Source organism: Amia ocellicauda, unplaced genomic scaffold, assembly GCF_036373705.1.
Source record: "Amia ocellicauda isolate fAmiCal2 unplaced genomic scaffold, fAmiCal2.hap1 HAP1_SCAFFOLD_65, whole genome shotgun sequence".
NCBI lineage: Eukaryota > Metazoa > Chordata > Actinopteri > Amiiformes > Amiidae > Amia > Amia ocellicauda.
This window is the reverse complement of record NW_027102995.1, coordinates 154,539-181,492: the sequence shown is the minus strand read 5'-3', so window position 1 is coordinate 181,492 and position 26,954 is coordinate 154,539. Positions and strand designations below refer to the sequence as shown.

Sequence of the window (26,954 nt, the reverse complement as noted above, 5' to 3'; positions counted from 1 at the left end):
CTATGGTGAGGGGGTAAGAAAACACACAAATCCAGCAGCTCCTGTATTTCAATACACCAAAACACAATATTATTGGCGAGTCGGGTAGTCCATCATCACAGTTCGAGGGCAGGCATCATTTCAGTAATTTCATCCCGTTGCATTCACATCCGTGCCTTGAATGAGATTGAATGTGATCTTTGCTCTCAAGTATGTTCCCAAGTTTTACACTTTCGTGCTTTGCATGAATGGGAATGGAACCGTGTGTGTTGAATGAGGCTCCTTGTGAGCACTGAACTTTGTCCGGTGGAGTTCCTTTTTGTGTTGCTGTAATTGTGTCATTTCTCGATGAGAAAGATTAGGCAACATTTAGTAACTTCTAGCCATGATGCTCAATTTATTTACGAATGTACCCTAGTTACTAGGGACCGTTTACGTTGGAGAACAAGATCTATTGTATGCCTGTGTATTTGGGGAAGTCAAATCTGAAATAATGATGAAATTGCGTGTATCCAAAGTTAAAACTCGTGATTTGTCGCGCTCTGGTGTGTAAAAGATGCAAAAGCTTACAGCACCTGGTATTCCCAGGCGGTCTCCCATCCAAGTACTGACCAGGCCCGAGCCTGCTTAGCTTCCGAGATCGGACGAGATCGGGCGTATTCAGGCTAGTATGGCCGTGAGCCAGGGAGCCTGTCCCTGACGCTCTATTTAAAGGGATGGCAATATCCGTTTCTGCCGTTCATACTTACAGTTGAACTGTCTCTCTACTCTAAAGCCCGGGACACACCAGCGCGCCGCAGACAGTCCCTGCTAATATGCCACGTTGTGGCAACGTTGTGCGTTAGCTGGGGTGCCACACCAGACCGGAACTATATTTTACAAAACGAACACATTTGTCTTGATAAAACAGCTGTAATTGAGTGCCTGACACGCCAGTCAAGCGCAATCTTGAGAAGGTGTGCATTTCAGTAAGGATTTCAATTGACGTGCAGTATGAAACTGAAAGGAGGTTGCATCACTATGATGCATAACATTGCATGTATTGTATTTTCAAGTGTGTGCATTCATCCTGTTGTCATTTTGTTTTGAAAGCAGAAGAATCATTCAACAGGTTGCTGAGACAAATGTAAACCAGTAAAACATATGAAGAGAAACAAACCTTGAATATAAGTTCAGTTGTTTAAACATTTGACAAACTATGGTGAGGGGGTAAGAAAACACACAAATCCAGCAGCTCCTGTATTTCAATACACCAGAACCCAATATTATTGGCGAGTCGGGTAGTCCATCATCACAGTTCGAGGGCAGGCATCATTTCAGTAATTTCATCCCGTTGCATTCACATCCGTGCCTTGAATGAGATTGAATGTGATCTTTGCTCTCAAGTATGTTCCCAAGTTTTACATTTTCGTGCTTTGCATGAATGGGAATGGAACCGTGTGTGTTGAATGAGGCTCCTTGTGAGCACTGATCTTTGTCCGGTGGAGTTCCTTTTTGTGTTGCTGTAATTGTGTCATTTCTCGATGAGAAAGATTAGGCAACATTTAGTCACTTCTAGCCATGATGCTCAATTTATTTACGAATGTACCCTAGTTACTAGGGACCGTTTACGTTGGAGAACAAGATCTATTGTATGCCTGTGTATTTGGGGAAGTCAAATCTGAAATAATGATGAAATTGCGTGTATCCAAAGTTAAAACTCGTGATTTGTCGCGCTCTGGTGTGTAAAAGATGCAAAAGCTTACAGCACCTGGTATTCCCCAGGCGGTCTCCCATCCAAGTACTGACCAGGCCCGAGCCTGCTTAGCTTCCGAGATCGGACGAGATCGGGCGTATTCAGGCTAGTATGGCCGTAAGCCAGGGAGGCTGTCCCTGACGCTCTACTTAAAGGGATGGCAATATCCGTTTCTGCCGTTCATACTTACAGTTGAACTGTCTCTCTACTCTAAAGCCCGGGACACACCAGCGCGCCGCAGACAGTCCCTGCTAATATGCCACGTTGTGGCAACGTTGTGCGTTAGCTGGGGTGCCACACCAGACTGGAACTATATTTTACAAAACGAACACATTGTCTTGATAAAACAGCTGTAATTGAGTGCCTGACACGCCAGTCAAGCGCAATCTTGAGAAGGTGTGCATTTCAGTAAGGATATCAATTGACATGCAGTATGAAACTGAAAGGAGGTTGCATCACTATGATGCATAACATTGCATGTATTGTATTTTCAAGTGTGTGCATTCATCCTGTTGTCATTTTGTTTTGAAAGCAGAAGAATCATTCAACAGATTGCTGAGACAAATGTAAACCAGTAAAACATATGAAGAGAAATAAACCTTGAATATAAGTTCAGTTGTTTAAACATTTGACAAACTATGGTGAGGGGGTAAGAAAACACACAAATCCAGCAGCTCCTGTATTTCAATACACCAGAACCCAATATTATTGGCGAGTCGGGTAGTCCATCATCACAGTTCGAGGGCAGGCATCATTTCAGTAATTTCATCCCGTTGCATTCACATCCGTGCCTTGAATGAGATTGAATGTGATCTTTGCTCTCAAGTATGTTCCCAAGTTTTACACTTTCGTGCTTTGCATGAATGGGAATGGAACCGTGTGTGTTGAATGAGGCTCCTTGTGAGCACTGAACTCTGTCCGGTGGAGTTCCTTTTTGTGTTGCTGTAATTGTGTCATTTCTCGATGAGAAAGATTAGGCAACATTTAGTCACTTCTAGCCATGATGCTCAATTTATTTACGAATGTACCCTAGTTACTAGGGACCGTTTACGTTGGAGAACAAGATCTATTGTATGCCTGTGTATTTGGGGAAGTCAAATCTGAAATAATGATGAAATTGCGTGTATCCAAAGTTAAAACTCGTGATTTGTCGCCCTCTGGTGTGTAAAAGATGCAAAAGCTTACAGCACCTGGTTTTCCCAGGTGGTCTCCCATCCAAGTACTGACCAGGCCCGAGCCTGCTTAGCTTCCGAGATCGGACGAGATCGGGCGTATTCAGGCTAGTATGGCCCTAAGCCAGGGAGGCTGTCCCTGACGCTCTACTTAAAGAGAAGGCAATATCCGTTTCTGCCGCTCATACTTGCAGTTGAACTGTCTCTCTACTCTAAAGTCCGGGACACACCAGCGCGCCGCAGACAGTCCCTGCTAACACGAAACGTTGTGGCAACGTTGTGCGTTAGCTGGGGTGCCACACCAGACCGGAACTATATATTACAAAACGAACACATTGTCTTGATAAAACAGCTGTAATTGAGTGCCTGACACGCCAGTCAAGCGCAATCTTGAGAAGGTGTGCATTTCAGTAAGGATTTCAATTGACATGCAGTATGAAACTGAAAGGAGGTTGCATCACTATGATGCATAACATTGCATGTATTGTATTTTCAAGTGTGTGCATTCATCCTGTTGTCATTTTGTTTTGAAAGCAGAAGAATCATTCAACAGGTTGCTGAGACAAATGTAAACCAGTAAAACATATGAAGAGAAACAAACCTTGAATATAAGTTCAGTTGTTTAAACATTTGACAAACTATGGTGAGGGGGTAAGAAAACACACAAATCCAGCAGCTCCTGTATTTCAATACACCAGAACCCAATATTATTGGCGAGTCGGGTAGTCCATCATCACAGTTCGAGGGCAGGCATCATTTCAGTAATTTCATCCCGTTGCATTCACATCCGTGCCTTGAATGAGATTGAATGTGATCTTTGCTCTCAAGTATGTTCCCAAGTTTTACACTTTCGTGCTTTGCATGAATGGGAATGGAACCGTGTGTGTTGAATGAGGCTCCTTGTGAGCACTGAACTTTGTCCGGTGGAGTTCCTTTTTGTGTTGCTGTAATTGTGTAATTTCTCGATGAGAAAGATTAGGCAACATTTAGTCACTTCTAGCCATGATGCTCAATTTATTTACGAATGTACCCTAGTTACTAGGGACCGTTTACGTTGGAGAACAAGATCTATTGTATGCCTGTGTATTTGGGGAAGTCAAATCTGAAATAATGATGAAATTGCGAGTATCCAAAGTTAAAACTCGTGATTTGTCGCCCTCTGGTGTGTAAAAGATGCAAAAGCTTACAGCACCTGGTATTCCCAGGCGGTCTCCCATCCAAGTACTGACCAGGCCCGAGCCTGCTTAGCTTCCGAGATCGGACGAGATCGGACGTATTCAGGCTAGTATGGCCGTAAGCCAGGGAGGCTGTCCCTGACGCTCTACTTAAAGGGAAGGCAATATCCGTTTCTGCCGCTCATACTTGCAGTTGAACTGTCTCTCTACTCTAAAGTCCGGGACACACCAGCGCGCCGCAGACAGTCCCTGCTAACACGAAACGTTGTGGCAACGTTGTGCGTTAGCTGGGGTGCCACACCAGACCGGAACTATATATTACAAAACGAACACATTGTCTTGATAAAACAGCTGTAATTGAGTGCCTGACACGCCAGTCAAGCGCAATCTTGAGAAGGTGTGCATTTCAGTAAGGATTTCAATTGACATGCAGTATGAAACTGAAAGGAGGTTGCATCACTATGATGCATAACATTGCATGTATTGTATTTTCAAGTGTGTGCATTCATCCTGTTGTCATTTTGTTTTGAAAGTAGAAGAATCATTTTTGCTGAGGTTGCTGAGACAAATGTAAACCAGTAAAACATATGAAGAGAAACAAACCTTGAATATAAGTTCAGTTGTTTAAACATTTGACAAACTATGGTGAGGGGGTAAGAAAACACACAAATCCAGCAGCTCCTGTATTTCAATACACCAGAACCCAATATTATTGGCGAGTCGGGTAGTCCATCATCACAGTTCGAGGGCAGGCATCATTTCAGTAATTTCATCCCGTTGCATTCACATCCGTGCCTTGAATGAGATTGAATGTGATCTTTGCTCTCAAGTATGTTCCCAAGTTTTACACTTTCGTGCTTTGCATGAATGGGAATGGAACCGTGTGTGTTGAATGAGGCTCCTTGTGAGCACTGAACTTTGTCCGGTGGAGTTCCTTTTTGTGTTGCTGTAATTGTGTCATTTCTCGATGAGAAAGATTAGGCAACATTTAGTCACTTCTAGCCATGATGCTCAATTTATTTATGAATGTACCCTAGTTACTAGGGACCGTTTACGTTGGAGAACAAGATCTATTGTATGCCTGTGTATTTGGGGAAGTCAAATCTGAAATAATGATGAAATTGCGTGTATCCAAAGTTAAAACTCGTGATTTGTCGCCCTCTGGTGTGTAAAAGATGCAAAAGCTTACAGCACCTGATATTCCCAGGCGGTCTCCCATCCAAGTACTGACCAGGCCCGAGCCTGCTTAGCTTCCGAGATCGGACGAGATCGGGCGTATTCAGGCTAGTATGGCCGTAAGCCAGGGAGGCTGTCCCTGACGCTCTACTTAAAGGGAAGGCAATATCCGTTTCTGCCGTTCATACTTACAGTTGAACTGTCTCTCTACTCTAAAGCCCGGGACACACCAGCGCGCCGCAGACAGTCCCTGATAACACGCCACGTTGTGGCAACATTGTGGCAACGTTGTGCGTTAGCTGGGGTGCCACACCAGACCGGAACTATATATTTCAAAACGAACACATTCTCTTGATAAAACAGCTGTAATTGAGTGCCTGACACGCCAGTCAAGCGCAATCTTGAGAAGGTGTGCATTTCAGTAAGGATTTCAATTGACATGCAGTATGAAACTGAAAGGAGGTTGCATCACTATGATGCATAACATTGCATGTATTGTATTTTCAAGTGTGTGCATTCATCCTGTTGTCATTTTGTTTTGAAAGCAGAAGAATCATTCAACAGGTTGCTGAGACAAATGTAAACCAGTAAAACATATGAAGAGAAACAAACCTTGAATATAAGTTCAGTTGTTTAAACATTTGACAAACTATGGTGAGGGGGTAAGAAAACACACAAATCCAGCAGCTCCTGTATTTCAATACACCAGAACCCAATATTATTGGCGAGTCGGGTAGTCCATCATCACAGTTCGAGGGCAGGCATCATTTCAGTAATTTCATCCCGTTGCATTCACATCCGTGCCTTGAATGAGATTGAATGTGATCTTTGCTCTCAAGTATGTTCCCAAGTTTTACACTTTCGTGCTTTGCATGAATGGGAATGGAACCGTGTGTGTTGAATGAGGCTCCTTGTGAGCACTGAACTTTGTCCGGTGGAGTTCCTTTTTGTGTTGCTGTAATTGTGTCATTTCTCGATGAGAAAGATTAGGCAACATTTAGTCACTTCTAGCCATGATGCTCAATTTATTTATGAATGTACCCTAGTTACTAGGGACCGTTTACGTTGGAGAACAAGATCTATTGTATGCCTGTGTATTTGGGGAAGTCAAATCTGAAATAATGATGAAATTGCGTGTATCCAAAGTTAAAACTCGTGATTTGTCGCCCTCTGGTGTGTAAAAGATGCAAAAGCTTACAGCACCTGGTATTCCCAGGCGGTGTCCCATCCAAGTACTGACCAGGCCCGAGCCTGCTTAGCTTCCGAGATCGGACGAGATCGGGCGTATTCAGGCTAGTATGGCCGTAAGCCAGGGAGGCTGTCCCTGACGCTCTACTTAAAGGGAAGGCAATATCCGTTTCTGCCGTTCATACTTACAGTTGAACTGTCTCTCTACTCTAAAGCCCGGGACACACCAGCGCGCCGCAGACAGTCCCTGATAACACGCCACGTTGTGGCAACATTGTGGCAACGTTGTGCGTTAGCTGGGGTGCCACACCAGACCGGAACTATATATTACAAAACGAACACATTCTCTTGATAAAACAGCTGTAATTGAGTGCCTGACACGCCAGTCAAGCGCAATCTTGAGAAGGTGTGCATTTCAGTAAGGATTTCAATTGACATGCAGTATGAAACTGAAAGGAGGTTGCATCACTATGATGCATAACATTGCATGTATTGTATTTTCAAGTGTGTGCATTCATCCTGTTGTCATTTTGTTTTGAAAGCAGAAGAATCATTCAACAGGTTGCTGAGACAAATGTAAACCAGTAAAACATATGAAGAGAAACAAACCTTGAATATAAGTTCAGTTGTTTAAACATTTGACAAACTATGGTGAGGGGGTAAGAAAACACACAAATCCAGCAGCTCCTGTATTTCAATACACCAGAACCCAATATTATTGGCGAGTCGGGTAGTCCATCATCACAGTTCGAGGGCAGGCATCATTTCAGTAATTTCATCCCGTTGCATTCACATCCGTGCCTTGAATGAGATTGAATGTGATCTTTGCTCTCAAGTATGTTCCCAAGTTTTACACTTTCGTGCTTTGCATGAATGGGAATGGAACCGTGTGTGTTGAATGAGGCTCCTTGTGAGCACTGAACTCTGTCCGGTGGAGTTCCTTTTTGTGTTGCTGTAATTGTGTCATTTCTCGATGAGAAAGATTAGGCAACATTTAGTCACTTCTAGCCATGATGCTCAATTTATTTACGAATGTACCCTAGTTACTAGGGACCGTTTACGTTGGAGAACAAGATCTATTGTATGCCTGTGTATTTGGGGAAGTCAAATCTGAAATAATGATGAAATTGCGTGTATCCAAAGTTAAAACTCGTGATTTGTCGCCCTCTGGTGTGTAAAAGATGCAAAAGCTTACAGCACCTGGTTTTCCCAGGTGGTCTCCCATCCAAGTACTGACCAGGCCCGAGCCTGCTTAGCTTCCGAGATCGGACGAGATCGGGCGTATTCAGGCTAGTATGGCCGTAAGCCAGGGAGGCTGTCCCTGACGCTCTACTTAAAGGGAAGGCAATATCCGTTTCTGCCGCTCATACTTGCAGTTGAACTGTCTCTCTACTCTAAAGTCCGGGACACACCAGCGCGCCGCAGACAGTCCCTGCTAACACGAAACGTTGTGGCAACGTTGTGCGTTAGCTGGGGTGCCACACCAGACCGGAACTATATATTACAAAACGAACACATTGTCTTGATAAAACAGCTGTAATTGAGTGCCTGACACGCCAGTCAAGCGCAATCTTGAGAAGGTGTGCATTTCAGTAAGGATTTCAATTGACATGCAGTATGAAACTGAAAGGAGGTTGCATCACTATGATGCATAACATTGCATGTATTGTATTTTCAAGTGTGTGCATTCATCCTGTTGTCATTTTGTTTTGAAAGCAGAAGAATCATTCAACAGGTTGCTGAGACAAATGTAAACCAGTAAAACATATGAAGAGAAACAAACCTTGAATATAAGTTCAGTTGTTTAAACATTTGAGAAAGTATGGTGAGGGGGTAAGAAAACACACAAATCCAGCAGCTCCTGTATTTCAATACACCAGAACCCAATATTATTGGCTAGTCGGGTAGTCCATCATCACAGTTCGAGGGCAGGCATCATTTCAGTAATTTCATCCCGTTGCATTCACATCCGTGCCTTGAATGAGATTGAATGTGATCTTTGCTCTCAAGTATGTTCCCAAGTTTTACACTTTCGTGCTTTGCATGAATGGGAATGGAACCGTGTGTGTTGAATGAGGCTCCTTGTGAGCACTGAACTTTGTCCGGTGGAGTTCCTTTTTGTGTTGCTGTAATTGTGTAATTTCTCGATGAGAAAGATTAGGCAACATTTAGTCACTTCTAGCCATGATGCTCAATTTATTTACGAATGTACCCTAGTTACTAGGGACCGTTTACGTTGGAGAACAAGATCTATTGTATGCCTGTGTATTTGGGGAAGTCAAATCTGAAATAATGATGAAATTGCGTGTATCCAAAGTTAAAACTCGTGATTTGTCGCCCTCTGGTGTGTAAAAGATGCAAAAGCTTACAGCACCTGGTATTCCCAGGCGGTCTCCCATCCAAGTACTGACCAGGCCCGAGCCTGCTTAGCTTCCGAGATCGGACGAGATCGGGCGTATTCAGGCTAGTATGGCCGTAAGCCAGGGAGGCTGTCCCTGACGCTCTACTTAAAGGGAAGGCAATATCCGTTTCTGCCGCTCATACTTGCAGTTGAACTGTCTCTCTACTCTAAAGTCCGGGACACACCAGCGCGCCGCAGACAGTCCCTGCTAACACGAAACGTTGTGGCAACGTTGTGCGTTAGCTGGGGTGCCACACCAGACCGGAACTATATATTACAAAACGAACACATTGTCTTGATAAAACAGCTGTAATTGAGTGCCTGACACGCCAGTCAAGCGCAATCTTGAGAAGGTGTGCATTTCAGTAAGGATTTCAATTGACATGCAGTATGAAACTGAAAGGAGGTTGCATCACTATGATGCATAACATTGCATGTATTGTATTTTCAAGTGTGTGCATTCATCCTGTTGTCATTTTGTTTTGAAAGTAGAAGAATCATTTTTGCTGAGGTTGCTGAGACAAATGTAAACCAGTAAAACATATGAAGAGAAACAAACCTTGAATATAAGTTCAGTTGTTTAAACATTTGACAAACTATGGTGAGGGGGTAAGAAAACACACAAATCCAGCAGCTCCTGTATTTCAATACACCAGAACCCAATATTATTGGCGAGTCGGGTAGTCCATCATCACAGTTCGAGGGCAGGCATCATTTCAGTAATTTCATCCCGTTGCATTCACATCCGTGCCTTGAATGAGATTGAATGTGATCTTTGCTCTCAAGTATGTTCCCAAGTTTTACACTTTCGTGCTTTGCATGAATGGGAATGGAACCGTGTGTGTTGAATGAGGCTCCTTGTGAGCACTGAACTTTGTCCGGTGGAGTTCCTTTTTGTGTTGCTGTAATTGTGTCATTTCTCGATGAGAAAGATTAGGCAACATTTAGTCACTTCTAGCCATGATGCTCAATTTATTTATGAATGTACCCTAGTTACTAGGGACCGTTTACGTTGGAGAACAAGATCTATTGTATGCCTGTGTATTTGGGGAAGTCAAATCTGAAATAATGATGAAATTGCGTGTATCCAAAGTTAAAACTCGTGATTTGTCGCCCTCTGGTGTGTAAAAGATGCAAAAGCTTACAGCACCTGGTATTCCCAGGCGGTCTCCCATCCAAGTACTGACCAGGCCCGAGCCTGCTTAGCTTCCGAGATCGGACGAGATCGGGCGTATTCAGGCTAGTATGGCCGTAAGCCAGAAAGGCTGTCCCTGACGCTCTACTTAAAGGGAAGGCAATATCCGTTTCTGCCGTTCATACTTACAGTTGAACTGTCTCTCTACTCTAAAGCCCGGGACACAGCAGCGCGCCGCAGATAGTCCCTGCTAACACGAAACGTTGTGGCAACGTTGTGCGTTAGCTGGGGTGCCACACCAGACCGGAACTATATATTACAAAACGAACATATTGTCTTGATAATACAGCTGTAATTGAGTGCCTGACACGCCAGTCAAGCGCAATCTTGAGAAGGTGTGCATTTCAGTAAGGATTTCAATTGACATGCAGTATGAAACTGAAAGGAGGTTGCATCACTATGATGCATAACATTGCATGTATTGTATTTTCAAGTGTGTGCATTCATCCTGTTGTCATTTTGTTTTGAAAGCAGAAGAATCATTCAACAGGTTGCTGAGACAAATGTAAACCAGTAAAACATATGAAGAGAAACAAACCTTGAATATAAGTTCAGTTGTTTAAACATTTGACAAACTATGGTGAGGGGGTAAGAAAACACACAAATCCAGCAGCTCCTGTATTTCAATACACCAGAACCCAATATTATTGGCGAGTCGGGTAGTCCATCATCACAGTTCGAGGGCAGGCATCATTTCAGTAATTTCATCCCGTTGCATTCACATCCGTGCCTTGAATGATATTGAATGTGATCTTTGCTCTCAAGTATGTTCCCAAGTTTTACACTTTCGTGCTTTGCATGAATGGGAATGGAACCGTGTGTGTTGAATGAGGCTCCTTGTGAGCACTGATCTTTGTCCGGTGGAGTTCCTTTTTGTGTTGCTGTAATTGTGTCATTTCTCGATGAGAAAGATTAGGCAACATTTAGTCACTTCTAGCCATGATGCTCAATTTATTTACGAATGTACCCTAGTTACTAGGGACCGTTTACGTTGGAGAACAAGATCTATTGTATGCCTGTGTATTTGGGGAAGTCAAATCTGAAATAATGATGAAATTGCGTGTATCCAAAGTTAAAACTCGTGATTTGTCGCGCTCTGGTGTGTAAAAGATGCAAAAGCTTACAGCACCTGGTATTCCCAGGCGGTCTCCCATCCAAGTACTGACCAGGCCCGAGCCTGCTTAGCTTCCGAGATCGGACGAGATCGGGCGTATTCAGGCTAGTATGGCCGTAAGCCAGGGAGGCTGTCCCTGACGCTCTACTTAAAGGGAAGGCAATATCCGTTTCTGCCGTTCATACTTACAGTTGAACTGTCTCTCTACTCTAAAGCCCGGGACACACCAGCGCGCCGCAGACAGTCCCTGCTAACACGAAACGTTGTGGCAACGTTGTGCGTTAGCTGGGGTACCACACCAGACCGGAACTATATTTTACAAAACGAACACATTTGTCTTGATAAAACAGCTGTAATTGAGTGCCTGACACGCCAGTCAAGCGCAATCTTGAGAAGGTGTGCATTTCAGTAAGGATTTCAATTGACATGCAGTATGAAACTGAAAGGAGGTTGCATCACTATGATGCATAACATTGCATGTATTGTATTTTCAAGTGTGTGCATTCATCCTGTTGTCATTTTGTTTTGAAAGCAGAAGAATCATTCAACAGGTTGCTGAGACAAATGTAAACCAGTAAAACATATGAAGAGAAACAAACCTTGAATATAAGTTCAGTTGTTTAAACATTTGACAAACTATGGTGAGGGGGTAAGAAAACACACAAATCCAGCAGCTCCTGTATTTCAATACACCAGAACCCAATATTATTGGCGAGTCGGGTAGTCCATCATCACAGTTCGAGGGCAGGCATCATTTCAGTAATTTCATCCCGTTGCATTCACATCCGTGCCTTGAATGAGATTGAATGTGATCTTTGCTCTCAAGTATGTTCCCAAGTTTTACACTTTCGTGCTTTGCATGAATGGGAATGGAACCGTGTGTGTTGAATGAGGCTCCTTGTGAGCACTGATCTTTGTCCGGTGGAGTTCCTTTTTGTGTTGCTGTAATTGTGTCATTTCTCGATGAGAAAGATTAGGCAACATTTAGTCACTTCTAGCCATGATGCTCAATTTATTTACGAATGTACCCTATTTACTAGGGACCGTTTACGTTGGAGAACAAGATCTATTGTATGCCTGTGTATTTGGGGAAGTCAAATCTGAAATAATGATGAAATTGCGTGTATCCAAAGTTAAAACTCGTGATTTGTCGCGCTCTGGTGTGTAAAAGATGCAAAAGCTTACAGCACCTGGTATTCCCAGGCGGTCTCCCATCCAAGTACTGACCAGGCCCGAGCCTGCTTAGCTTCCGAGATCGGACGAGATCGGGCGTATTCAGGCTAGTATGGCCGTAAGCCAGGGAGGCTGTCCCTGACGCTCTACTTAAAGGGAAGGCAATATCCGTTTCTGCCGTTCATACTTACAGTTGAACTGTCTCTCTACTCTAAAGCCCGGGACACACCAGCGCGCCGCAGACAGTCCCTGCTAACACGCCACGTTGTGGCAACATTGTGGCAACGTTGTGCGTTAGCTGGGGTGCCACACCAGACCGGAACTATATATTACAAAACGAACACATTGTCTTGATAATACAGCTGTAATTGAGTGCCTGACACGCCAGTCAAGCTCAATCTTGAGAAGGTGTGCATTTCAATAAGGATTTCAATTGACATACAGTATGAAACTGAAAGGAGGTTGCATCACTATGATGCATAACATTGCATGTATTGTATTTTCAAGTGTGTGCATTCATCCTGTTGTCATTTTGTTTTGAAAGCAGAAGAATCATTCAACAGGTTGCTGAGACAAATGTAAACCAGTAAAACATATGAAGAGAAACAAACCTTGAATATAAGTTCAGTTGTTTAAACATTTGACAAACTATGGTGAGGGGGTAAGAAAACACACAAATCCAGCAGCTCCTGTATTTCAATACACCAAAACACAATATTATTGGCGAGTCGGGTAGTCCATCATCACAGTTCGAGGGCAGGCATCATTTCAGTAATTTCATCCCGTTGCATTCACATCCGTGCCTTGAATGAGATTGAATGTGATCTTTGCTCTCAAGTATGTTCCCAAGTTTTACACTTTCGTGCTTTGCATGAATGGGAATGGAACCGTGTGTGTTGAATGAGGCTCCTTGTGAGCACTGAACTTTGTCCGGTGGAGTTCCTTTTTGTGTTGCTGTAATTGTGTCATTTCTCGATGAGAAAGATTAGGCAACATTTAGTAACTTCTAGCCATGATGCTCAATTTATTTACGAATGTACCCTAGTTACTAGGGACCGTTTACGTTGGAGAACAAGATCTATTGTATGCCTGTGTATTTGGGGAAGTCAAATCTGAAATAATGATGAAATTGCGTGTATCCAAAGTTAAAACTCGTGATTTGTCGCCCTCTGGTGTGTAAAAGATGCAAAAGCTTACAGCACCTGGTATTCCCAGGCGGTCTCCCATGCAAGTACTGACCAGGCCCGAGCCTGCTTAGCTTCCGAGATCGGACGAGATCGGGCGTATTCAGGCTAGTATGGCCGTAAGCCAGGAATGCTGTCCCTGACGCTCTACTTAAAGGGAAGGCAATATCCGTTTCTGCCGTTCATACTTACAGTTGAACTGTCTCTCTACTCTAAAGCCCGGGACACACCAGCGCGCCGCAGACAGTCCCTGCTAAGACGCCACGTTGTGGCAACATTGTGGCAACGTTGTGCGTTAGCTGGGGTGCCACACCAGACCGGAACTATATTTTACAAAACGAACACATTGTCTTGATAATACAGCTGTAATTGAGTGCCTGACATGCCAGTCAAGCGCAATCTTGAGAAGGTGTGCATTTCAGTAAGGATTTCAATTGACATGCAGTATGAAACTGAAAGGAGGTTGCATCACTATGATGCATAACATTGCATGTATTGTATTTTCAAGTGTGTGCATTCATCCTGTTGTCATTTTGTTTTGAAAGCAGAAGAATCATTCAACAGGTTGCTGAGACAAATGTAAACCAGTAAAACATATGAAGAGAAACAAACCTTGAATATAAGTTCAGTTGTTTAAACATTTGACAAACTATGGTGAGGGGGTAAGAAAACACACAAATCCAGCAGCTCCTGTATTTCAATACACCAGAACCCAATATTATTGGCGAGTCGGGTAGTCCATCATCACAGTTCGAGGGCAGGCATCTTTTCAGTAATTTCATCCCGTTGCATTCACATCCGTGCCTTGAATGAGATTGAATGTGATCTTTGCTCTCAAGTATGTTCCCAAGTTTTACACTTTCGTGCTTTGCATGAATGGGAATGGAACCGTGTGTGTTGAATGAGGCTCCTTGTGAGCACTGATCTTTGTCCGGTGGAGTTCCTTTTTGTGTTGCTGTAATTGTGTCATTTCTCGATGAGAAAGATTAGGCAACATTTAGTCACTTCTAGCCATGATGCTCAATTTATTTACGAATGTACCCTAGTTACTAGGGACCGTTTACGTTGGAGAACAAGATCTATTGTTTGCCTGTGTATTTGGGGAAGTCAAATCTGAAATAATGATGAAATTGCGTGTATCCAAAGTTAAAACTCGTGATTTGTCGCGCTCTGGTGTGTAAAAGATGCAAAAGCTTACAGCACCTGGTATTCCCAGGCGGTCTCCCATCCAAGTACTGACCAGGCCCGAGCCTGCTTAGTTTCCGAGATCGGACGAGATCGGGCGTATTCAGGCTAGTATGGCCGTGAGCCAGCGAGCCTGTCCCTGACGCTCTATTTAAAGGGATGGCAATATCCGTTTCTGCCGTTCATACTTACAGTTGAACTGTCTCTCTACTCTAAAGCCCGGGACACACCAGCGCGCCGCAGACAGTCCCTGCTAATATGCCACGTTGTGGCAACGTTGTGCGTTAGCTGGGGTGCCACACCAGACCGGAACTATATTTTACAAAACGAACACATTTGTCTTGATAAAACAGCTGTAATTGAGTGCCTGACACGCCAGTCAAGCGCAATCTTGAGAAGGTGTGCATTTCAGTAAGGATTTCAATTGACGTGCAGTATGAAACTGAAAGGAGGTTGCATCACTATGATGCATAACATTGCATGTATTGTATTTTCAAGTGTGTGCATTCATCCTGTTGTCATTTTGTTTTGAAAGCAGAAGAATCATTCAACAGGTTGCTGAGACAAATGTAAACCAGTAAAACATATGAAGAGAAACAAACCTTGAATATAAGTTCAGTTGTTTAAACATTTGACAAACTATGGTGAGGGGGTAAGAAAACACACAAATCCAGCAGCTCCTGTATTTCAATACACCAGAACCCAATATTATTGGCGAGTCGGGTAGTCCATCATCACAGTTCGAGGGCAGGCATCATTTCAGTAATTTCATCCCGTTGCATTCACATCCGTGCCTTGAATGAGATTGAATGTGATCTTTGCTCTCAAGTATGTTCCCAAGTTTTACATTTTCGTGCTTTGCATGAATGGGAATGGAACCGTGTGTGTTGAATGAGGCTCCTTGTGAGCACTGATCTTTGTCCGGTGGAGTTCCTTTTTGTGTTGCTGTAATTGTGTCATTTCTCGATGAGAAAGATTAGGCAACATTTAGTCACTTCTAGCCATGATGCTCAATTTATTTACGAATGTACCCTAGTTACTAGGGACCGTTTACGTTGGAGAACAAGATCTATTGTATGCCTGTGTATTTGGGGAAGTCAAATCTGAAATAATGATGAAATTGCGTGTATCCAAAGTTAAAACTCGTGATTTGTCGCGCTCTGGTGTGTAAAAGATGCAAAAGCTTACAGCACCTGGTATTCCCCAGGCGGTCTCCCATCCAAGTACTGACCAGGCCCGAGCCTGCTTAGCTTCCGAGATCGGACGAGATCGGGCGTATTCAGGCTAGTATGGCCGTAAGCCAGGGAGGCTGTCCCTGACGCTCTACTTAAAGGGATGGCAATATCCGTTTCTGCCGTTCATACTTACAGTTGAACTGTCTCTCTACTCTAAAGCCCGGGACACACCAGCGCGCCGCAGACAGTCCCTGCTAATATGCCACGTTGTGGCAACGTTGTGCGTTAGCTGGGGTGCCACACCAGACCGGAACTATATTTTACAAAACGAACACATTGTCTTGATAAAACAGCTGTAATTGAGTGCCTGACACGCCAGTCAAGCGCAATCTTGAGAAGGTGTGCATTTCAGTAAGGATATCAATTGACATGCAGTATGAAACTGAAAGGAGGTTGCATCACTATGATGCATAACATTGCATGTATTGTATTTTCAAGTGTGTGCATTCATCCTGTTGTCATTTTGTTTTGAAAGCAGAAGAATCATTCAACAGATTGCTGAGACAAATGTAAACCAGTAAAACATATGAAGAGAAATAAACCTTGAATATAAGTTCAGTTGTTTAAACATTTGACAAACTATGGTGAGGGGGTAAGAAAACACACAAATCCAGCAGCTCCTGTATTTCAATACACCAGAACCCAATATTATTGGCGAGTCGGGTAGTCCATCATCACAGTTCGAGGGCAGGCATCATTTCAGTAATTTCATCCCGTTGCATTCACATCCGTGCCTTGAATGAGATTGAATGTGATCTTTGCTCTCAAGTATGTTCCCAAGTTTTACACTTTCGTGCTTTGCATGAATGGGAATGGAACCGTGTGTGTTGAATGAGGCTCCTTGTGAGCACTGAACTCTGTCCGGTGGAGTTCCTTTTTGTGTTGCTGTAATTGTGTCATTTCTCGATGAGAAAGATTAGGCAACATTTAGTCACTTCTAGCCATGATGCTCAATTTATTTACGAATGTACCCTAGTTACTAGGGACCGTTTACGTTGGAGAACAAGATCTATTGTATGCCTGTGTATTTGGGGAAGTCAAATCTGAAATAATGATGAAATTGCGTGTATCCAAAGTTAAAACTCGTGATTTGTCGCCCTCTGGTGTGTAAAAGATGCAAAAGCTTACAGCACCTGGTTTTCCCAGGTGGTCTCCCATCCAAGTACTGACCAGGCCCGAGCCTGCTTAGCTTCCGAGATCGGACGAGATCGGGCGTATTCAGGCTAGTATGGCCCTAAGCCAGGGAGGCTGTCCCTGACGCTCTACTTAAAGAGAAGGCAATATCCGTTTCTGCCGCTCATACTTGCAGTTGAACTGTCTCTCTACTCTAAAGTCCGGGACACACCAGCGCGCCGCAGACAGTCCCTGCTAACACGAAACGTTGTGGCAACGTTGTGCGTTAGCTGGGGTGCCACACCAGACCGGAACTATATATTACAAAACGAACACATTGTCTTGATAAAACAGCTGTAATTGAGTGCCTGACACGCCAGTCAAGCGCAATCTTGAGAAGGTGTGCATTTCAGTAAGGATTTCAATTGACATGCAGTATGAAACTGAAAGGAGGTTGCATCACTATGATGCATAACATTGCATGTATTGTATTTTCAAGTGTGTGCATTCATCCTGTTGTCATTTTGTTTTGAAAGCAGAAGAATCATTCAACAGGTTGCTGAGACAAATGTAAACCAGTAAAACATATGAAGAGAAACAAACCTTGAATATAAGTTCAGTTGTTTAAACATTTGACAAACTATGGTGAGGGGGTAAGAAAACACACAAATCCAGCAGCTCCTGTATTTCAATACACCAGAACCCAATATTATTGGCGAGTCGGGTAGTCCATCATCACAGTTCGAGGGCAGGCATCATTTCAGTAATTTCATCCCGTTGCATTCACATCCGTGCCTTGAATGAGATTGAATGTGATCTTTGCTCTCAAGTATGTTCCCAAGTTTTACACTTTCGTGCTTTGCATGAATGGGAATGGAACCGTGTGTGTTGAATGAGGCTCCTTGTGAGCACTGAACTTTGTCCGGTGGAGTTCCTTTTTGTGTTGCTGTAATTGTGTAATTTCTCGATGAGAAAGATTAGGCAACATTTAGTCACTTCTAGCCATGATGCTCAATTTATTTACGAATGTACCCTAGTTACTAGGGACCGTTTACGTTGGAGAACAAGATCTATTGTATGCCTGTGTATTTGGGGAAGTCAAATCTGAAATAATGATGAAATTGCGAGTATCCAAAGTTAAAACTCGTGATTTGTCGCCCTCTGGTGTGTAAAAGATGCAAAAGCTTACAGCACCTGGTATTCCCAGGCGGTCTCCCATCCAAGTACTGACCAGGCCCGAGCCTGCTTAGCTTCCGAGATCGGACGAGATCGGGCGTATTCAGGCTAGTATGGCCGTAAGCCAGAGAGGCTGTCCCTGACGCTCTACTTAAAGGGAAGGCAATATCCGTTTCTGCCGCTCATACTTGCAGTTGAACTGTCTCTCTACTCTAAAGTCCGGGACACACCAGCACGCCGCAGACAGTCCCTGCTAACACGAAACGTTGTGGCAACGTTGTGCGTTAGCTGGGGTGCCACACCAGACCGGAACTATATATTACAAAACGAACACATTGTCTTGATAAAACAGCTGTAATTGAGTGCCTGACACGCCAGTCAAGCGCAATCTTGAGAAGGTGTGCATTTCAGTAAGGATTTCAATTGACATGCAGTATGAAACTGAAAGGAGGTTGCATCACTATGATGCATAACATTGCATGTATTGTATTTTCAAGTGTGTGCATTCATCCTGTTGTCATTTTGTTTTGAAAGTAGAAGAATCATTTTTGCTGAGGTTGCTGAGACAAATGTAAACCAGTAAAACATATGAAGAGAAACAAACCTTGAATATAAGTTCAGTTGTTTAAACATTTGACAAACTATGGTGAGGGGGTAAGAAAACACACAAATCCAGCAGCTCCTGTATTTCAATACACCAGAACCCAATATTATTGGCGAGTCGGGTAGTCCATCATCACAGTTCGAGGGCAGGCATCATTTCAGTAATTTCATCCCGTTGCATTCACATCCGTGCCTTGAATGAGATTGAATGTGATCTTTGCTCTCAAGTATGTTCCCAAGTTTTACACTTTCGTGCTTTGCATGAATGGGAATGGAACCGTGTGTGTTGAATGAGGCTCCTTGTGAGCACTGAACTTTGTCCGGTGGAGTTCCTTTTTGTGTTGCTGTAATTGTGTCATTTCTCGATGAGAAAGATTAGGCAACATTTAGTCACTTCTAGCCATGATGCTCAATTTATTTATGAATGTACCCTAGTTACTAGGGACCGTTTACGTTGGAGAACAAGATCTATTGTATGCCTGTGTATTTGGGGAAGTCAAATCTGAAATAATGATGAAATTGCGTGTATCCAAAGTTAAAACTCGTGATTTGTCGCCCTCTGGTGTGTAAAAGATGCAAAAGCTTACAGCACCTGGTATTCCCAGGCGGTCTCCCATCCAAGTACTGACCAGGCCCGAGCCTGCTTAGCTTCCGAGATCGGACGAGATCGGGCGTATTCAGGCTAGTATGGCCGTAAGCCAGGGAGGCTGTCCCTGACGCTCTACTTAAAGGGAAGGCAATATCCGTTTCTGCCGTTCATACTTACAGTTGAACTGTCTCTCTACTCTAAAGCCCGGGACACACCAGCGCGCCGCAGACAGTCCCTGATAACACGCCACGTTGTGGCAACATTGTGGCAACGTTGTGCGTTAGCTGGGGTGCCACACCAGACCGGAACTATATATTACAAAACGAACACATTCTCTTGATAAAACAGCTGTAATTGAGTGCCTGACACGCCAGTCAAGCGCAATCTTGAGAAGGTGTGCATTTCAGTAAGGATTTCAATTGACATGCAGTATGAAACTGAAAGGAGGTTGCATCACTATGATGCATAACATTGCATGTATTGTATTTTCAAGTGTGTGCATTCATCCTGTTGTCATTTTGTTTTGAAAGCAGAAGAATCATTCAACAGGTTGCTGAGACAAATGTAAACCAGTAAAACATATGAAGAGAAACAAACCTTGAATATAAGTTCAGTTGTTTAAACATTTGACAAACTATGGTGAGGGGGTAAGAAAACACACAAATCCAGCAGCTCCTGTATTTCAATACACCAGAACCCAATATTATTGGCGAGTCGGGTAGTCCATCATCACAGTTCGAGGGCAGGCATCATTTCAGTAATTTCATCCCGTTGCATTCACATCCGTGCCTTGAATGAGATTGAATGTGATCTTTGCTCTCAAGTATGTTCCCAAGTTTTACACTTTCGTGCTTTGCATGAATGGGAATGGAACCGTGTGTGTTGAATGAGGCTCCTTGTGAGCACTGAACTCTGTCCGGTGGAGTTCCTTTTTGTGTTGCTGTAATTGTGTCATTTCTCGATGAGAAAGATTAGGCAACATTTAGTCACTTCTAGCCATGATGCTCAATTTATTTACGAATGTACCCTAGTTACTAGGGACCGTTTACGTTGGAGAACAAGATCTATTGTATGCCTGTGTATTTGGGGAAGTCAAATCTGAAATAATGATGAAATTGCGTGTATCCAAAGTTAAAACTCGTGATTTGTCGCCCTCTGGTGTGTAAAAGATGCAAAAGCTTACAGCACCTGGTTTTCCCAGGTGGTCTCCCATCCAAGTACTGACCAGGCCCGAGCCTGCTTAGCTTCCGAGATCGGACGAGATCGGGCGTATTCAGGCTAGTATGGCCGTAAGCCAGGGAGGCTGTCCCTGACGCTCTACTTAAAGGGAAGGCAATATCCGTTTCTGCCGCTCATACTTGCAGTTGAACTGTCTCTCTACTCTAAAGTCCGGGACACACCAGCGCGCCGCAGACAGTCCCTGCTAACACGAAACGTTGTGGCAACGTTGTGCGTTAGCTGGGGTGCCACACCAGACCGGAACTATATATTACAAAACGAACACATTGTCTTGATAAAACAGCTGTAATTGAGTGCCTGACACGCCAGTCAAGCGCAATCTTGAGAAGGTGTGCATTTCAGTAAGGATTTCAATTGACATGCAGTATGAAACTGAAAGGAGGTTGCATCACTATGATGCATAACATTGCATGTATTGTATTTTCAAGTGTGTGCATTCATCCTGTTGTCATTTTGTTTTGAAAGCAGAAGAATCATTCAACAGGTTGCTGAGACAAATGTAAACCAGTAAAACATATGAAGAGAAACAAACCTTGAATATAAGTTCAGTTGTTTAAACATTTGACAAACTATGGTGAGGGGGTAAGAAAACACACAAATCCAGCAGCTCCTGTATTTCAATACACCAGAACCCAATATTATTGGCGAGTCGGGTAGTCCATCATCACATTTCGAGGGCAGGCATCATTTCAGTAATTTCATCCCGTTGCATTCACATCCGTGCCTTGAATGAGATTGAATGTGATCTTTGCTCTCAAGTATGTTCCCAAGTTTTACACTTTCGTGCTTTGCATGAATGGGAATGGAACCGTGTGTGTTGAATGAGGCTCCTTGTGAGCACTGAACTTTGTCCGGTGGAGTTCCTTTTTGTGTTGCTGTAATTGTGTAATTTCTCGATGAGAAAGATTAGGCAACATTTAGTCACTTCTAGCCATGATGCTCAATTTATTTACGAATGTACCCTAGTTACTAGGGACCGTTTACGTTGGAGAACAAGATCTATTGTATGCCTGTGTATTTGGGGAAGTCAAATCTGAAATAATGATGAAATTGCGTGTATCCAAAGTTAAAACTCGTGATTTGTCGCCCTCTGGTGTGTAAAAGATGCAAAAGATTACAGCACCTGGTATTCCCAGGCGGTCTCCCATCCAAGTACTGACCAGGCCCGAGCCTGCTTAGCTTCCGAGATCGGACGAGATCGGGCGTATTCAGGCTAGTATGGCCGTAAGCCAGGGAGGCTGTCCCTGACGCTCTACTTAAAGGGAAGGCAATATCCGTTTCTGCCGCTCATACTTGCAGTTGAACTGTCTCTCTACTCTAAAGTCCGGGACACACCAGCGCGCCGCAGACAGTCCCTGCTAACACGAAACGTTGTGGCAACGTTGTGCGTTAGCTGGGGTGCCACACCAGACCGGAACTATATATTACAAAACGAACACATTGTCTTGATAAAACAGCTGTAATTGAGTGCCTGACACGCCAGTCAAGCGCAATCTTGAGAAGGTGTGCATTTCAGTAAGGATTTAAATTGACATGCAGTATGAAACTGAAAGGAGGTTGCATCACTATGATGCATAACATTGCATGTATTGTATTTTCAAGTGTGTGCATTCATCCTGTTGTCATTTTGTTTTGAAAGTAGAAGAATCATTTTTGCTGAGGTTGCTGAGACAAATGTAAACCAGTAAAACATATGAAGAGAAACAAACCTTGAATATAAGTTCAGTTGTTTAAACATTTGACAAACTATGGTGAGGGGGTAAGAAAACACACAAATCCAGCAGCTCCTGTATTTCAATACACCAGAACCCAATATTATTGGCGAGTCGGGTAGTCCATCATCACAGTTCGAGGGCAGGCATCATTTCAGTAATTTCATCCCGTTGCATTCACATCCGTGCCTTGAATGAGATTGAATGTGATCTTTGCTCTCAAGTATGTTCCCAAGTTTTACACTTTCGTGCTTTGCATGAATGGGAATGGAACCGTGTGTGTTGAATGAGGCTCCTTGTGAGCACTGAACTTTGTCCGGTGGAGTTCCTTTTTGTGTTGCTGTAATTGTGTCATTTCTCGATGAGAAAGATTAGGCAACATTTAGTCACTTCTAGCCATGATGCTCAATTTATTTATGAATGTACCCTAGTTACTAGGGACCGTTTACGTTGGAGAACAAGATCTATTGTATGCCTGTGTATTTGGGGAAGTCAAATCTGAAATAATGATGAAATTGCGTGTATCCAAAGTTAAAACTCGTGATTTGTCGCCCTCTGGTGTGTAAAAGATGCAAAAGCTTACAGCACCTGGTATTCCCAGGCGGTCTCCCATCCAAGTACTGACCAGGCCCGAGCCTGCTTAGCTTCCGAGATCGGACGAGATCGGGCGTATTCAGGCTAGTATGGCCGTAAGCCAGAAAGGCTGTCCCTGACGCTCTACTTAAAGGGAAGGCAATATCCGTTTCTGCCGTTCATACTTACAGTTGAACTGTCTCTCTACTCTAAAGCCCGGGACACAGCAGCGCGCCGCAGATAGTCCCTGCTAACACGCCACGTTGTGGCAACATTGTGGCAACGTTGTGCGTTAGCTGGGGTGCCACACCAGACCGGAACTATATATTACAAAACGAACACATTGTCTTGATAAAACAGCTGTAATTGAGTGCCTGACACGCCAGTCAAGCGCAATCTTGAGAAGGTGTGCATTTCAGTAAGGATTTCAATTGACATGCAGTATGAAACTGAAAGGAGGTTGCATCACTATGATGCATAACATTGCATGTATTGTATTTTCAAGTGTGTGCATTCATCCTGTTGTCATTTTGTTTTGAAAGCAGAAGAATCATTCAACAGGTTGCTGAGACAAATGTAAACCAGTAAAACATATGAAGAGAAACAAACCTTGAATATAAGTTCAGTTGTTTAAACATTTGACAAACTATGGTGAGGGGGTAAGAAAACACACAAATCCAGCAGCTCCTGTATTTCAATACACCAGAACCCAATATTATTGGCGAGTCGGGTAGTCCATCATCACAGTTCGAGGGCAGGCATCATTTCAGTAATTTCATCCCGTTGCATTCACATCCGTGCCTTGAATGAGATTGAATGTGATCTTTGCTCTCAAGTATGTTCCCAAGTTTTACACTTTCGTGCTTTGCATGAATGGGAATGGAACCGTGTGTGTTGAATGAGGCTCCTTGTGAGCACTGAACTTTGTCCGGTGGAGTTCCTTTTTGTGTTGCTGTAATTGTGTCATTTCTCGATGAGAAAGATTAGGCAACATTTAGTCACTTCTAGCCATGATGCTCAATTTATTTACGAATGTACCCTAGTTACTAGGGACCGTTTACGTTGGAGAACAAGATCTATTGTATGCCTGTGTATTTGGGGAAGTCAAATCTGAAATAATGATGAAATTGCGTGTATCCAAAGTTAAAACTCGTGATTTGTCGCCCTCTGGTGTGTAAAAGATGCAAAAGCTTACAGCACCTGGTATTCCCAGGCGGTCTCCCATCCAAGTACTGACCAGGCCCGAGCCTGCTTAGCTTCCGAGATCGGACGAGATCGGGCGTATTCAGGCTAGTATGGCCGTAAGCCAGGGAGGCTGTCCCTGACGCTCTACTTAAAGGGAAGGCAATATCCGTTTCTGCCGCTCATACTTGCAGTTGAACTGTCTCTCTACTCTAAAGTCCGGGACACACCAGCGCGCCGCAGACAGTCCCTGCTAACACGAAACGTTGTGGCAACGTTGTGCGTTAGCTGGGGTGCCACACCAGACCGGAACTATATATTACAAAACGAACACACTGTCTTGATAAAACAGCTGTAATTGAGTGCCTGACACGCCAGTCAAGCGCAATCTTGAGAAGGTGTGCATTTCAGTAAGGATTTCAATTGACATGCAGTATGAAACTGAAAGGAGGTTGCATCACTATGATGCATAACATTGCATGTATTGTATTTTCAAGTGTGTGCATTCATCCTGTTGTCATTTTGTTTTGAAAGTAGAAGAATCATTTTTGCTGAGGTTGCTGAGACAAATGTAAACCAGTAAAACATATGAAGAGAAACAAACCTTGAATATAAGTTCAGTTGTTTAAACATTTGACAAACTATGGTGAGGGGGTAAGAAAACACACAAATCCAGCAGCTCCTGTATTTCAATACACCAGAACCCAATATTATTGGCGAGTCGGGTAGTCCATCATCACAGTTCGAGGGCAGGCATCATTTCAGTAATTTCATCCCGTTGCATTCACATCCGTGCCTTGAATGAGATTGAATGTGATCTTTGCTCTCAAGTATGTTCCCAAGTTTTACACTTTCGTGCTTTGCATGAATGGGAATGGAACCGTGTGTGTTGAATGAGGCTCCTTGTGAGCACTGAACTTTGTCCGGTGGAGTTCCTTTTTGTGTTGCTGTAATTGTGTCATTTCTCGATGAGAAAGATTAGGCAACATTTAGTCACTTCTAGCCATGATGCTCAATTTATTTACGAATGTACCCTAGTTACTAGGGACCGTTTACATTGGAGAACAAGATCTATTGTATGCCTGTGTATTTGGGGAAGTCAAATCTGAAATAATGATGAAATTGCGTGTATCCAAAGTTAAAACTCGTGATTTGTCGCCCTCTGGTGTGTAAAAGATGCAAAAGCTTACAGCACCTGGTATTCCCAGGCGGTCTCCCATCCAAGTACTGACCAGGCCCGAGCCTGCTTAGTTTCCGAGATCGGACGAGATCGGGCGTATTCAGGCTAGTATGGCCGTAAGCCAGGGAGGCTGTCCCTGACGCTCTACTTAAAGGGAAGGCAATATCCGTTTCTGCCGCTCATACTTACAGTTGAACTGTCTCTCTACTCTAAAGTCCGGGACACACCAGCACGCCGCAGACAGTCCCTGCTAACACGAAACGTTGTGGCAACGTTGTGCGTTAGCTGGGGTGCCACACCAGACCTATGTATTACAAAACGAACACATTGTCTTGATAAAACAGCTGTAATTGAGTGCCTGACACGCCATTCAAGCGCAATCTTGAGAAGGTGTGCATTTCAGTAAGGATTTCAATTGACATGCAGTATGAAACTGAAAGGAGGTTGCATCACTATGATGCATAACATTGCATGTATTGTATTTTCAAGTGTGTGCATTCATCCTGTTGTCATTTTGTTTTGAAAGCAGAAGAATCATTCAACAGGTTGCTGAGACAAATGTAAACCAGTAAAACATATGAAGAGAAACAAACCTTGAATATAAGTTCAGTTGTTTAAACATTTGAGTAACTATGGTGAGGGGGTAAGAAAACACACAAATCCAGCAGCTCCTGTATTTCAATACACCAGAACCCAATATTATTGGCGAGTCGGGTAGTCCATCATCACAGTTCGAGGGCAGGCATCATTTCAGTAATTTCATCCCGTTGCATTCACATCCGTGCCTTGAATGAGATTGAATGTGATCTTTGCTCTCAAGTATGTTCCCAAGTTTTACACTTTCGTGCTTTGCATGAATGGGAATGGAACCGTGTGTGTTGAATGAGGCTCCTTGTGAGCACTGAACTTTGTCCGGTGGAGTTCCTTTTTGTGTTGCTGTAATTGTGTCATTTCTCGATGAGAAAGATTAGGCAACATTTAGTCACTTCTAGCCATGATGCTCAATTTATTTACGAATGTACCCTAGTTACTAGGGACCGTTTACGTTGGAGAACAAGATCTATTGTATGCCTGTGTATTTGGGGAAGTCAAATCTGAAATAATGATGAAATTGCGTGTATCCAAAGTTAAAACTCGTGATTTGTCGCCCTCTGGTGTGTAAAAGATGCAAAAGCTTACAGCACCTGGTATTCCCAGGCGGTCTCCCATCCAAGTACTGACCAGGCCCGAGCCTGCTTGGCTTCCGAGATCGGACGAGATCGGGCGTATTCAGGCTAGTATGGCCGTAAGCCAGGGAGGCTGTCCCTGACGCTCTACTTAAAGGGAAGGCAATATCCGTTTCTGCCGTTCATACTTACAGTTGAACTGTCTCTCTACTCTAAAGCCCGGGACACACCAGCGCGCCGCAGACAGTCCCTGCTAACACGCCACGTTGTGGCAACATTGTGGCAACGTTGTGCGTTAGCTGGGGTGCCACACCAGACCGGAACTATATTTTACAAAACGAACACATTGTCTTGATAAAACAGCTGTAATTGAGTGCCTGACACGCCAGTCAAGCGCAATCTTGAGAAGGTGTGCATTTCAGTAAGGATTTCAATTGACATGCAGTATGAAACTGAAAGGAGGTTGCATCACTATGATGCATAACATTGCATGTATTGTATTTTCAAGT

At 43.5% G+C, this 26,954-nt stretch overlaps 23 non-coding genes across 23 annotated transcripts; all 23 read right to left on the bottom strand.

Annotated features, from left to right (window-relative positions):
* Positions 1-542: 542 nt before the first annotated feature.
* Positions 543-661, bottom strand: LOC136741043 (5S ribosomal RNA). Its single transcript, XR_010813799.1, has one exon. It is a non-coding gene; the product is annotated as a 5S ribosomal RNA (ribosomal RNA).
* A 1,056-nt stretch (positions 662-1,717) lies between these two features.
* Positions 1,718-1,837, bottom strand: LOC136741126 (5S ribosomal RNA). Its single transcript, XR_010813876.1, has one exon. It is a non-coding gene; the product is annotated as a 5S ribosomal RNA (ribosomal RNA).
* Positions 1,838-2,892: 1,055 nt separating this feature from the next.
* Positions 2,893-3,011, bottom strand: LOC136741037 (5S ribosomal RNA). Its single transcript, XR_010813793.1, has one exon. It is a non-coding gene; the product is annotated as a 5S ribosomal RNA (ribosomal RNA).
* A 1,055-nt stretch (positions 3,012-4,066) lies between these two features.
* Positions 4,067-4,185, bottom strand: LOC136741032 (5S ribosomal RNA). Its single transcript, XR_010813788.1, has one exon. It is a non-coding gene; the product is annotated as a 5S ribosomal RNA (ribosomal RNA).
* A 1,058-nt stretch (positions 4,186-5,243) lies between these two features.
* LOC136740927 (5S ribosomal RNA) lies at positions 5,244-5,362 on the bottom strand. Its single transcript, XR_010813687.1, has one exon. It is a non-coding gene; the product is annotated as a 5S ribosomal RNA (ribosomal RNA).
* A 1,066-nt stretch (positions 5,363-6,428) lies between these two features.
* Positions 6,429-6,547, bottom strand: LOC136740980 (5S ribosomal RNA). Its single transcript, XR_010813738.1, has one exon. It is a non-coding gene; the product is annotated as a 5S ribosomal RNA (ribosomal RNA).
* Positions 6,548-7,613: 1,066 nt separating this feature from the next.
* On the bottom strand, positions 7,614-7,732 carry LOC136740882 (5S ribosomal RNA). Its single transcript, XR_010813644.1, has one exon. It is a non-coding gene; the product is annotated as a 5S ribosomal RNA (ribosomal RNA).
* Positions 7,733-8,787: 1,055 nt separating this feature from the next.
* Positions 8,788-8,906, bottom strand: LOC136741218 (5S ribosomal RNA). Its single transcript, XR_010813962.1, has one exon. It is a non-coding gene; the product is annotated as a 5S ribosomal RNA (ribosomal RNA).
* A 1,058-nt stretch (positions 8,907-9,964) lies between these two features.
* On the bottom strand, positions 9,965-10,083 carry LOC136741206 (5S ribosomal RNA). The gene has a single exon (XR_010813950.1). It is a non-coding gene; the product is annotated as a 5S ribosomal RNA (ribosomal RNA).
* A 1,055-nt stretch (positions 10,084-11,138) lies between these two features.
* On the bottom strand, positions 11,139-11,257 carry LOC136741194 (5S ribosomal RNA). The gene has a single exon (XR_010813939.1). It is a non-coding gene; the product is annotated as a 5S ribosomal RNA (ribosomal RNA).
* A 1,056-nt stretch (positions 11,258-12,313) lies between these two features.
* Positions 12,314-12,432, bottom strand: LOC136741183 (5S ribosomal RNA). The gene has a single exon (XR_010813929.1). It is a non-coding gene; the product is annotated as a 5S ribosomal RNA (ribosomal RNA).
* Positions 12,433-13,498: 1,066 nt separating this feature from the next.
* LOC136740981 (5S ribosomal RNA) lies at positions 13,499-13,617 on the bottom strand. Its single transcript, XR_010813739.1, has one exon. It is a non-coding gene; the product is annotated as a 5S ribosomal RNA (ribosomal RNA).
* A 1,066-nt stretch (positions 13,618-14,683) lies between these two features.
* Positions 14,684-14,802, bottom strand: LOC136741157 (5S ribosomal RNA). The gene has a single exon (XR_010813906.1). It is a non-coding gene; the product is annotated as a 5S ribosomal RNA (ribosomal RNA).
* Positions 14,803-15,858: 1,056 nt separating this feature from the next.
* LOC136741125 (5S ribosomal RNA) lies at positions 15,859-15,978 on the bottom strand. Its single transcript, XR_010813875.1, has one exon. It is a non-coding gene; the product is annotated as a 5S ribosomal RNA (ribosomal RNA).
* Positions 15,979-17,033: 1,055 nt separating this feature from the next.
* Positions 17,034-17,152, bottom strand: LOC136741036 (5S ribosomal RNA). Its single transcript, XR_010813792.1, has one exon. It is a non-coding gene; the product is annotated as a 5S ribosomal RNA (ribosomal RNA).
* Positions 17,153-18,207: 1,055 nt separating this feature from the next.
* On the bottom strand, positions 18,208-18,326 carry LOC136741171 (5S ribosomal RNA). Its single transcript, XR_010813918.1, has one exon. It is a non-coding gene; the product is annotated as a 5S ribosomal RNA (ribosomal RNA).
* A 1,058-nt stretch (positions 18,327-19,384) lies between these two features.
* Positions 19,385-19,503, bottom strand: LOC136741159 (5S ribosomal RNA). Its single transcript, XR_010813907.1, has one exon. It is a non-coding gene; the product is annotated as a 5S ribosomal RNA (ribosomal RNA).
* A 1,066-nt stretch (positions 19,504-20,569) lies between these two features.
* Positions 20,570-20,688, bottom strand: LOC136740881 (5S ribosomal RNA). The gene has a single exon (XR_010813643.1). It is a non-coding gene; the product is annotated as a 5S ribosomal RNA (ribosomal RNA).
* A 1,055-nt stretch (positions 20,689-21,743) lies between these two features.
* Positions 21,744-21,862, bottom strand: LOC136740949 (5S ribosomal RNA). The gene has a single exon (XR_010813707.1). It is a non-coding gene; the product is annotated as a 5S ribosomal RNA (ribosomal RNA).
* Positions 21,863-22,920: 1,058 nt separating this feature from the next.
* Positions 22,921-23,039, bottom strand: LOC136741146 (5S ribosomal RNA). The gene has a single exon (XR_010813896.1). It is a non-coding gene; the product is annotated as a 5S ribosomal RNA (ribosomal RNA).
* Positions 23,040-24,105: 1,066 nt separating this feature from the next.
* Positions 24,106-24,224, bottom strand: LOC136741135 (5S ribosomal RNA). The gene has a single exon (XR_010813885.1). It is a non-coding gene; the product is annotated as a 5S ribosomal RNA (ribosomal RNA).
* A 1,058-nt stretch (positions 24,225-25,282) lies between these two features.
* On the bottom strand, positions 25,283-25,401 carry LOC136741063 (5S ribosomal RNA). The gene has a single exon (XR_010813817.1). It is a non-coding gene; the product is annotated as a 5S ribosomal RNA (ribosomal RNA).
* Positions 25,402-26,451: 1,050 nt separating this feature from the next.
* Positions 26,452-26,570, bottom strand: LOC136740956 (5S ribosomal RNA). Its single transcript, XR_010813715.1, has one exon. It is a non-coding gene; the product is annotated as a 5S ribosomal RNA (ribosomal RNA).
* Between the last annotated feature and the right edge of the window lie 384 nt (positions 26,571-26,954).